Here is an 11,810-nt window from a genome sequence, read left to right on the forward strand (position 1 = left end):
CTGAAAGATTTGTAATGTAGGGCCACATCCTCAGACACTTGTGCCTTCTATTTCCCTTTTAAACTTGAAAAGCAATAATAATTCTCCATGAGAATATTTCCCTCACTTCCCACTATTCCTCCTCTTTTTCTTTTTTTTTTTTTTTCCTGCCAGCATGGATATTTAGATCAATATCAAAAAGCATATTGGTCTAAACATGGCTCCTGAAATCTTTTTTTTTTTTTTTTTTTTGAGTGCTTAAAACCAAACCTGCATTTCAGAAATGCCACAACTCCTGTTTAAACTCAGATGCAGCAATGTCTGTCTGGCTTGGGTGTGAAATGAACCACTGAGAGAGAAAAAATTGTGGATAGAGCTCTGGGCTATTTAAAATTCTGTCTACTTGGCTAAATGACAGTACTGCTGGACACGTCAAGGCCTGCTAATTTATAACTACTCTATTCACTTCCTAGAGCAATAGGAATAACAGAGTTAGTGTTCCTGTAATAGCTAACCATTAATTTTTCACTCTGTCTGGGTATTAATTCTCCGCCACCAGACACCTTGTTCAGTGTAGGAGCAATTGGAGTGCCCAATTATCATCAGTTATCTGAGAAGATGACAATAACACCCACCATATGCACATGCTGTCCTTTTCTCTGAAGGTTTATCTGTACTATGTAGTATCAACCAGCAGGCTTGTTTGCATTAGTAATATCCTGGTCCTTTTTAGTTCTTTTTTCCCCTTTCCTAGCTCATTGCTCTCCAGGAGATCTGCAAGCTTTCACAGACTAAAGGGGTTCCTCCTGGAAGGCAGACTAGGGTAGAAAAGATAAATTGAGAATGGAGCAAATCTAAGGGAATATCCTAAGAGGCCCAAAAGTAAGAAAATCATGATTATTATTTTTTTTTTTTTCCATCTCATGTTGCATAGTTTCAGGTTCCCATTCTAAAAATCTGAGGTCAAGAGATTTTTGAGGACCGATGTGTAATGGCAAGGTTTCATATAAAGCTCAAGTTGCTTAAACCTACATATAAGCTAAGTGGGTGTTTACAAGGGGAAATCTAAAGAAACTTTATTAGAAGGCATTAGTTAATTTAAGGGAAGTCTGTAATGTCTGAAGATATGAGTGGAGTACATCCAGAGAAATTTTCCTAGCAAGTGATGCTGCTTCCTCTCTTGCCACATTCTACCCTGAAGCTGTAAATTGGATATATGTTTCATGTGAGGTCTATTGACTTCTACTCTTTGCTTCCCTGTTGTAAATGTCCAGCAGTGAAATTGCTGTCAGTATCTTAAATCGGCATTGTTAAAAAGAAATCTATACCACAAACTAATGTTTTATTAGAAAACTTGGTAATATCAAGTTTTTGTAAAATAAATAAATAATCACAGTATGCGGTAGTGCATACACGAGTCAATTCAATCATGTTTTTGCAGATCAAAGTAACTTTCGTTAGCCATCTTTCTGTAAAAATCAGTCAATAAGTACTTAAATTCAGCTTTAGGAGAGTAGTGTAAAACCATTATTTATTTTAGTAAATCTAATGCAAAGAGAGTTAAAAGTTTTGGAAAGACTTTACTGTTGTTAATATTTTCTTTCCTTGCTTTTTCCCCCAGCACCCTCTTTATTGTACCTTCTACCTTGCAAAGAATACTTGGTTCATGTGTACTGTGTATACGTAATGCCTACATGACATCAAAGGGTCTGAGTCTGTTGCTTGGGTAGTCTAAGATTATACTGACTGTAACCATAGCAGGAGCGTGCTAGACACTTGACCCCTGAGAAGCAGTTGTATGCAGTGCTGTATTTAAACACAGCTCGTAGTGTAGTTAGCAGCCAGCGTGCAGTTGAACAAATGTGCATTGTTGTTAAAATTGAAACCACATGCTGAGTAATATAACATAGGTGCAACGTTCTTGAGAATGTGTGGACAGTTGGAAATGTGAATGTATTTTTTTATTTATGTTATGTCTGTGTGTCTCAGGGCTCCCTAACTTTGTTTTCTTAGTGAAATTCAGGCACATCAGACATGCTGGATTGATGGAGCTGGGCACTGATGCACCAGGTCTGTTCCAGCTGCAATGACTGGGGAAGAACTGAATCTGGATCCTTTTAACCAGTCCTCTAAGAGCAGGATTTCAGTTACCATGACTGTTCGCCAAGGACTATTTTATTTTAGCCCACGTCAAATTTGAGCTTACCTATGGGGCTAAACCACAGCCTTCTAAGCCAAGTGTATCTAAATACAAACTCATTTCACTGACTGTTTGTTACTTTTTGGAAAACTTAGCCATGTACAGTTGTTTGGAACAATCTCCAAAAAAAAACTAGACTTTCCAAGCTTTGCTGAATTTGAAATACTACATTCTTGTTCCTCCTAGCTTACAAAGTCTAGTAGTTCCTTGTTTATTAAAAAAAAATGAAATAAACGGGAGTTAGACGCATTAAATTTTCTCTTTGGGATAAATAAGATGATTTAATGGTGTGACTGTCCCTTATTCATTAAACCATAAGTAACTGAATTTCTCAACAAATGATGTTTATTTAGGCACTTTTCGTTGCTGATTTCTTTTTTGTACACCATGAATTTATCTTTTTATTGACTGTTCTGCAACAGTAACTGGATCAGCATGCTATAGTTTTTTCTACTCAGAAAAGCATTTGCTTGGTTTTCTTTATTTGGGTTGAGATAATTAGAATAATGGTGATGGTGCAGAATAGACTGAGTGAAAAGGTAGTATCTTAAGTATCTGTTAATGTGCAGCATATATAAGAAGTGAGTGAGGCAGAAAAGAAAGCAAGAGCAGCAGCGTTTGTGCTAGTAGTTTTATTGATGTTAATTGTATGTGTTACAGCTCACCACTGTGGGCCCGACAGCAGTCAGGGTGAATAGTACCAGAGATGAACTGTTGTCTCATTGGCAATCCACACAACTGGTTGAAGCACAGTCTGTTTTCTTGGTACGTTTGGCTTCATGAAGTATTTTCTTTGTTGTAGGGCCATGAACAGGCAAACACTATATAGTGAATGGATACTGGCCATTGTTTTGAAGCAAACAGCCTGTTTTCCTGTCATGCAGTCTGTTCTTTAAAGAAACCTTGAAGCCACTGGATTCCCATGCTTTGGTGTGCCTCCCCCTCCTGTCCTTCTATAGCTGTGCCAGCTGTATTTCTATTTTTTTTTTTTATCTAGGCTTATATGTATTTATATGTGCCTGATCAGCCATTCGTTTGTCATTGTTTGCTAGTAGTAAATGAGAAAAGATTACAACAGAAAAGAGAAGAAATGCTCAAGTGCACTGATGGGCGCTGACTAAACGACCACTGTGTGTTTATAGTTTGCATGTCCCTTCACCCTTGAGCCCACACCCATGGATTGGAATTGAGGCCAAACTAACTGGAGAGGAGGCCAAGCTATCATATTTATAATTAGCCAAGATAAGGAGTGGAAAGAATGAAGGTTTTAGGCTCGTTGCAGTTCCTTTAATGTGTTTTTCCGCTGTTTGCCTTTGCTTCTGATTCCAGAAGCAACTGAGAGAGGCACAAGCTCTCCTCAAAATGCTTGCTTGTATTTTCCAGACTTTGCTAGTTAGTTGCTGGGCTGAGTTCCTGGGACTATGCAATTCTCAGTGACCAGTATTGAGTAAGAAGGCAGTTCTATGGACGCAACTATTATTTGTCAAATGTAAGCAATGTACTTGGCTTTCGGCATGGCATCAACAGGAAAGTTCTACTTAGTGTGGCGAGTTGCAGTTTAGCTAACAGATGAAATAGAAAGACAAGTTGCACAGGCAGCTACTGTGGATGTTTCTAATCCTTTAATTTAGTGTTTTCCAGAAAGGGTGGAGATTGCATGCGCGGGAACAAGGGCTATGTCGTTGCTATATAGACACAGCTATCCACAGACTAAACAAGAAAAGAATTGGAGAAAGAATCTCAGCTGGAGTAATTGGCCATGCCAGAGAAGGGTGAGGAAAAAAAACCAAAAGATAAAATCTAATACACACAGAATTATGCTCTATGTAAGAGTTGAAAAAGAATATTTTGATGGCCAAAGGTAGTGACAGTGCACATTCAGAAAGCACAGCAAGGTGGGCTATGAGTGAAGTTGATACTGTTGGAGTTTTAAATATAGGGAGGGCAGATGTGAAGTAATTAAGCTGCCAGGAAAGTGAGATTGGTGGAGAAGGGAAGAGAACTTAAGGCATGACTAAATGAGTTGGGTATTAAAGCTGAAAGTTCTGTCTTTCAAGACAAAATGAACTGGGATGCTGAGGAGAAGAGGTGCAGCACATGAGAAGATTTCAACATGAGTTAGAAATAAGATGATATGAGTACTTTTTAAATAATGAGAATTAAATTTTGCAAAATCAAGTCACTCTTTTATCCCATTTTTTTCCCTTCTCCTACTTGCTGAATAGCTGTGGTGAAACTGTGCTGTAGGTACAGTATAGTGTGACTAAATACTTTGTAATGCACTCTGAGATACCATACACCAAGTGATATAAATAGAAAGCCAATTGCATAAAATAAATCTCTTAATTCTTGCTGCACCATGGTGAGGTAGCTCAGTTACAGCTTTGACCACCCATGAATGCTAAGAGCACAGTAGGGGAGCTTTTGGATTCATGACTCACCTATTATCTTGGTTGTAGGGTATGAATCTCTTTGAATGTGAAAGCAAGGTTTTGTTTAAGTGAAGAACATAAGAAAAAGCACTTTTTTTTGTTACTTTTCTTTTTCCCCTGAGCTGAATGATGAAAGGTGGATAGAAGTGACTGTAAATTTTAGGAAGTAGAGAACTGGAAAAGAGGTAATACTGAGCAGGAATTGTATTTTGCCAGTGCTGTTCCTGAAATACTTAAATGCTAAGGTTCTCCTGTACAAAAGTGTTGTTCCTTGGTCTAAATAAATTCACTGTTAGAACAATGGATACTTTTTGGAGTGGAAACAAGACTGTATTATACCATTCAGCAATTAACAGAAGAAAAGAATAGCTACTTCCTGCCAACGTTTGTACTCTTGAGATGTATGCATGAGGTTGTAGGTGAGTGTTAGCTCTTACTGCAGTGGACTGTGATTTATCTGAACTGTGGACTAACTTTTTAAGAGATTTGGAAATTTAAAAGTGTGGGGTTGGCAGGTTGTCTTAAGGAGAGTGTCATCTGATAGTGACTTTAGGAGCCACCTGGAAGCAATTTAGTTTGCACACAGCAGGGGGCAAGCATACTAGCACTTTCTGAGTAGAACCAATGTGGCTGCTGCAATAGCATGCAGCATTGCTGGAAAAATGGGAATATGACATACTTCAAGGACCTTGTCTAGGTCCAATTAAAACATCTGAGCTAGGAAGTGTGTCCGTCTTCACACACCTTCTTGCTATTTCCTTAGATTACACTGTGGCAGTAATTTCTGGAGATTAGAAGCGAGAAACTGTTACTAAGATGCAGGCTGTGGTCAAGTCAACAATCTTGCTTATCTGGAGTACCGGCAAGCAGAATTCCCTGTTTATCCCCACTCCGCTTCTCCAGTGGTCTTGCTGGCTTCCTTTTAGTATTGGCCATGCAGAACCTGGACTACCTGATTGAGAGTACCCAAGGAGACAATCATAGAATCACAAGGTTGGACTGCGATTCTATAAAATCATCTAGTCCAACCGTCTCCTCATCATCATTGCCACCACAAGCACTCAGCCATATCACACAGCACGTCATCCAGGTGCCTCTTGAACACTGCCAGGGACGGCGACTCCACCACCTCCCTAAGCAGGCCATTCCAGTGCCTGACCACTCTCTGAGAGAAAAAGTTCTTCCTTATGTCTAAGAATGATAATTCTAAAAAGGTTTTCCTGTTTTTACATTTTCCAAGATACCTTAGTTGCCCATTACTTATTTTCTCTTTTTATTACTCTTTGACTTCTTTTTTGCTGTCTAGGTCGTCTTTTATTTTTACAGAAATTTTATTGCTGCTTCACCTACCCCTGCTTGTCCTTTTTACCTTGTTAACAGAAAACTGCTCTTATTCCCAGTACAGGACTTTCCACTTCCCCTCGCAGCTTGATAGCAAATGTCCCTTGCTGTGATGTCCCCTCCAGTCAGAGCATTTGATCACTTGTGCCTTACTTATTATGCTGACTGAACGTGTAAAATATTACAATGTGTGGTGTAATAACTTTCCATTATTGATGTGCTCAGATTTATAGTGTTTTGAAATACTACTCTGGATTGTTTTATGGAGGGCTTAAGGAATGGGAACTGTTCTTCAAAATTATTTTGCCGTTCCTTCTCTTCCCTATCTGCTATTCTCTTACTTTGCTCTTGACAGATTAGCCTTGAACATGTCTTCATATGTAAATCAACTACTTCCTGGGGATCTGGGACACACTTCTCCAAACTATGTTCACGAGAGCAATAATTGTGTAATCTACTCTCTAAGAGCTCAATCCTCTTCTTAGTGCAGGTATACCATGTAGAAAATGCTTACACCATTCTGTTCTTTGAAACTCTGGTATTTCTGGCTGTTTATCACTAGAATTATTTAAAATGTTCTTAGTAATTTTAACCGGACTACAATTTGATACAATGTCTGGTATGTACTATTGAAAATGGAGAAGTTGCTTCCTTCTTTTAGAAGAATAAAACAGGCATTCAGCAGTCTTTTGCTACTTTGTGGAAGCTGCACAAACTTTCAGGGAGGATCTTTCCTTGCAGTGTGAATTACAGGTTCTATTTAGTTGGAAAGTTGCTCCTATTCTGCTGGCTAAGTCCTATCTTCTCAACCAAGTAATGGTGGTTGTTAGTTCCATTCACCTCCTGTGTTCTGTTTCTTGCGATGCCTGTTTGGCTTCATTATCATCTACACTTCTAACTGTCTCAATTTTTTTTTTTTTCTGTTTTAATTTTATTTTGCATAATCCGAAAAGGCTAGTTCTGCTACTTCTGTCTATTTCAATTTGAGGCTGACTTCTGGCACTGTCAAGGGACATGGAGAGTTTTAACATTCTGCTGCAGAACATGCTGTGATTCTCTTCCCTTTTCAGCACATTGTTCCAGCTTTTATCAGTGCTACATGTCCCCTTAGACTCTTGAAATACAGACTCATTGTCCTGCTGCTTGCCTGAAAGCTTTCCTGGCCATCAGTAGTCATCCAAAGATGTATATTCCTTACAAACTGTTTTGCCAGCCCTCAAGCAGTCTGAAACAGAACCACATGCATGTATGGAATTGTGTAGGGCTGGGTGGTCACCTCACAAATCTAAGACTTTTTTTTTTTTTTTTATGAGGGCCATATCCAAGTTTCAGGACTTAGACAGTTGCCTTGGAAAAGGCAACTCCTAAAAAAAAAACCCAACAACACCAAGTTAAGCTAAAGGTAAGCATTTATTTACAAATCCTGAACAGATGGCACATATGCAAACTTTAGATACAGATGAACAGAAAGGAAATAAATCCAACATATTCCCAGAGCAGCATTTAATTCAGATCTGATGGTTTCCTTTACTTGATATGACTGAACTGACAAGCTGGCAAATGCCTGGTGGTGTTTATAACAAAAGTCTCTAGTTTTCACTGCGTCTTTGACTTTGGGTAACACTCACTGAACGGAGCTTGAAGCTAGTGGCATCCTTTATTGGGTTTGGTCTATATACACTTCTTGAGTAATTCTACTGAAAGATTTTCCCCATAGCCTGCTAAATTATTGTTCATTAATTCAAGCAAGAATCAATCTTCTTCTTACATTTTCTTCTTTTGTTGCTTGCTGCCCTGTGTTTTGAAAGCGCTAATTTCTCTTGTATATCTCTTGGACACTACTTACTTGCCCACACAGACTATTAATAGCTCTTTAGGGTGCTATCCCCTTGGAACTTGGAATATCCAATCCCAGACTGAAGCTTTTTCATTTAGTTTTCATGCTATATTTTATACAATTCCATAATTGGAGTTGATTCACATAACTTGTTAACTCTCTCTTTGTTGAGATCAAATGTGAAGGTAAGCAATAACTCTGAGTTTAATGCATTTGAGAAGCCTCAGTTCCCTAACCCCTCTGAATTTAGGCTTATGAGAAATACCCTAACCAATTCCTATCCTATTCTTTCCCCTCATGGCATACTAGTAGCGTCTCTGTACTAACACTCTTTCCTTTACTGCCGTTACTTCTTAATTCACTTTTATCTTCTTCCCTATTTCCTTGTCTTATGTCTCATTTTTCATAACCCTTTTCCCCCAGACTCTGATTTATGGTCCCTGTGAGATGTGATTGTGTTTACTGAAAGGGTGTGGGGAAGGTAGTATCTTTAGCTACTGCAGCTAACTTGATCAGGGATTGTGAAACAGAGCTCTCTGCTGCAGCAGCTCATTCTCATGTAGTAATGTAGACTGGAGTTGATGGCAACTGCATTCATACAACAGTCTGAGCTGCCTCAGCTGAGGAGTAGATATTCTGCCACTGTTGTACTGCTTCAGCTTGAGTGGAAGGGTCCTTGAACCCTCCATTTTTATTATTTTCAAGATTTACTCTGCAGTATCTTCAGAATTACCGTTTCTTGCAAGATCTCATAGTCTAAGACAACTAAAGGCATCTAGCCTTATTGCAAACCACTGTACCTGAGGTAGAGAACAATAAATCAGTTGGCTGAACTCTATGATGTTGTACCTCTAGGCTGGAAAAGAAAAATTCTGTCTGTACCTATTTAAGGGCCATTATTACATCCTCTCTCAATGCAAAAGAGGCAAGTTGTCAGGGAATGTCTATGTCAATAGAGACATGACAGCAATGAATTTTGTCTGTCTCTGATTATACAAAGAATCCACATTGTTTCCTCCTATTAAGTTCCTAATTCATTTAAAAGGAGAAGTAGAATGAACAGTTGGCTCTCCCAAGTGGTAGATTGGATATAAGGAAGAAATTTTTTTAAGAAGAGAGTAATGAAGCACTGGAACAGACTGTCCAAGTAGGTGGTGGATGCCCCATGCTTGGAAACATTCAAGGCTGGGCTGAAGCTAAAGAGTGCTTGTCCCATGAGGCACCAATTAGTCCGTATGGAATAAAGACGGCTGTGAAATGACCTTTCAGTACCTCTGTGGAGGTTATGGAGGGGATGGAGCCACAGCATTTACATTGCCATGCACAGGTGCATGGGATCTGGTGAGGATTTGGATAGATATAGGAAGTAACTTTCTCAGTCAGGCAGCACGAACAGAGCGCTCAGTGAGACTGTGCAGGCTTCGCTCTGGGAGACATCCTGATTTGACTGGATCAGCCTAGGCTGAACCTGCAGGATGTTGGACTGGAGTCTTCCCAAGGGATCTTGAAACCTGAATTTTCTTATGATTTTTGTCTCCTTTTTGTGTAGCAGTCTTCTGCTTTTTCTTCACTACTACAAATTAAAAGGGAGCAATAAATTGAAGAAAGAATAAAGAGGATGTTGCAAGAATGGGGGACTGACCATCTTCCATTAGCTGGTTTGCTTACTAATGGGATTTGCCGCTTTTGTGTTGAACCTTTCTGTTTGTTTCTTATTAGAGAGATGGGGAAAAAGTAGAAGGAAAATTTGGAGAGTTTTATTTTGTTCCTCAGCATGTGCTCAGATATATTTTAAGGTGTGGCTTTTCCCAGATACAAATTTTACGTGTTGTCTAATGTCCTTTAAATTCTTCTTTTGAGTTAAAAACTTTCATGAGTTAGGCCAGAAGTAAAAGTCATTTTTGTTAACATTTTGCTTTGCTATCTATGATGGCAAGTCAAGAAATCTGCTTAGGATATGGTTAGTGTTCAGCATGCTTTAATTTTTTTAAATTTGTTTTGGTTTTGAAAATTCTTCCATTATTCTTAGCTGTTGCTATTTCTGCTACTTGGACAGAAAAATGAGATGATTCAGTCTCCTCTTTTATTTAGTCAAGCACATCTGGGGATTTAATTTTCTGAAGGAGAAAGTACCATGAATAAATTACAGATGATAGATATTTGCATAGCTAAACTTTCGGTTTGGTTTACATAATAAAGTAAGGAATAGGAAGGAATGTAACCTTTTAGAGTCTCTTTGTATACAGATATGAAGAGAGAGAACAGTAAATAAGCCCACATAATAGTATGCCTTCAGAAAAAAATCACATGATGTATCACCACCATGTGGAATTATGCCTGCCATTTCCCATAGGGGTATGGCACTCAAAAGGGATTTATAGGCTGCTAGCTCATAATACACAGTATTTATGATGGGTTACCAACTTTTGTTTCTAACTTGTGAAATTCCCTTTGGATCTGCACTCATGGCTAGCCAAGACTGGCACCAGTCGTGCTGTTGGACTGCTACTCAGCGTAGATACCCAGTTTCTTAAGCATAGGATTCCCGTTAGCACAAGAATAATTCAAATCCTGTAAGGGATCATAGCACTCCCATGAAACACCCTATTGCACGTTAACTTTCATGACTCTCTTTGGAAAACATGAATTTTAAACAAATTGTCTGTATTGTAACCCTTAAGAGAAAACAAGCAGAGGTGAGACTGGATGAAGGCCTTGGCTATTAGTTAGCAAATGGCATATAATCTCATAGCAGGTGTTTGGAGTGTATTTTTGGATGGAAAATATGCTTTTTAAGTCTGCTGCAGGATATTATTTCAGATTCAAAATGTCATTGCCTACTGACAGTGAGATAAAATATTTAGTGTCACTGCCATTTTGGGAACAGCTCATTTTGACAAATTGATCAGTGCTTATTTGCCAAGAAAGTTTTTAGAACTCTACTGAGGAGCCAAGATTAAATTCATTCCTTTCATGACAGAATGTCCAAATGAGTTGGATATTTTTAGTTGTATGTTAATGATTATGTCTTGTATTACAGGATGTGATGCTTTTGCTTTCAAGCTTTGAAATTAAAATTCTATTTCTTAGCTAACAAAATTATCTTTCATAAAGAACATGTGACTCTTTAAGGAAGAACTGATGACAAGAATCTGAACTAGAACAGCTGAAACATGCAACAGAAACAAAGGTTATAGCAGTATAAATTATTTGATTGTGCAATTAATATATAGTTAATCAGTTCTGTAAGGTAAAGGATAATGTTGCTAATTTTCCTTGTACTGTGAACTTTATATGAGCTAGTGTTATGTGCATTTTCTTTCATTAGCCATTGTCTTACAGGATCCACATTTTCCATAATGCATCTCTTATCTCGCTCTTTGTTACTTTTATTTCTTTGTTTCTCTTAAAGCTTATTCCACAATATGTTTAGTTTTCTGCCTGTGATTGGACTGATTTCTAGGAAGCTTGTGCTACTTGAAGCATGCATGCATGCATTTGCAGTATTCCAGTTTGAGTTTTGTAAAGATTTTGAAAATGATAGAACCTGTAGTTCAGATGGGGGTTTTCTCTTTAGCCACATCCTAATCTCGTTAAGGCCCAATACTATTAATAAGATCTTATTATCAAGTTTTTACACCTGAATTTTTTTTATATTATGTATATAATTGCATTACAAAAAAATAATTGTCTCAGGTGGCTTTTTTGGAGCAATTGCTATATACTCATTGCTGTTTAATCAGAAGATATAACAAGACCAACTTGACAAGTGATGAAATTATTGGCTAAATACTTTAGTGGCTACATACTTTACCTGATTCTCCATTGTTATGTGGGTCTGGACTTTAAGGTAAGTCTTGCACACATGCATAAGTGAATGCAAAGTGTACCTGGATGTGATTCCTGGCATTCTAATGAAAACCACTTTCAACCTTAAAATAATCAGGCTAAATTTGGATATATTGGAATATATTGGAATTCTGTTGTGTGGATGGTGAAAATGCTGCTTGAATAAACTGAT

Source organism: Lagopus muta, chromosome 4 (assembly GCF_023343835.1).
Source record: "Lagopus muta isolate bLagMut1 chromosome 4, bLagMut1 primary, whole genome shotgun sequence".
NCBI lineage: Eukaryota > Metazoa > Chordata > Aves > Galliformes > Phasianidae > Lagopus > Lagopus muta.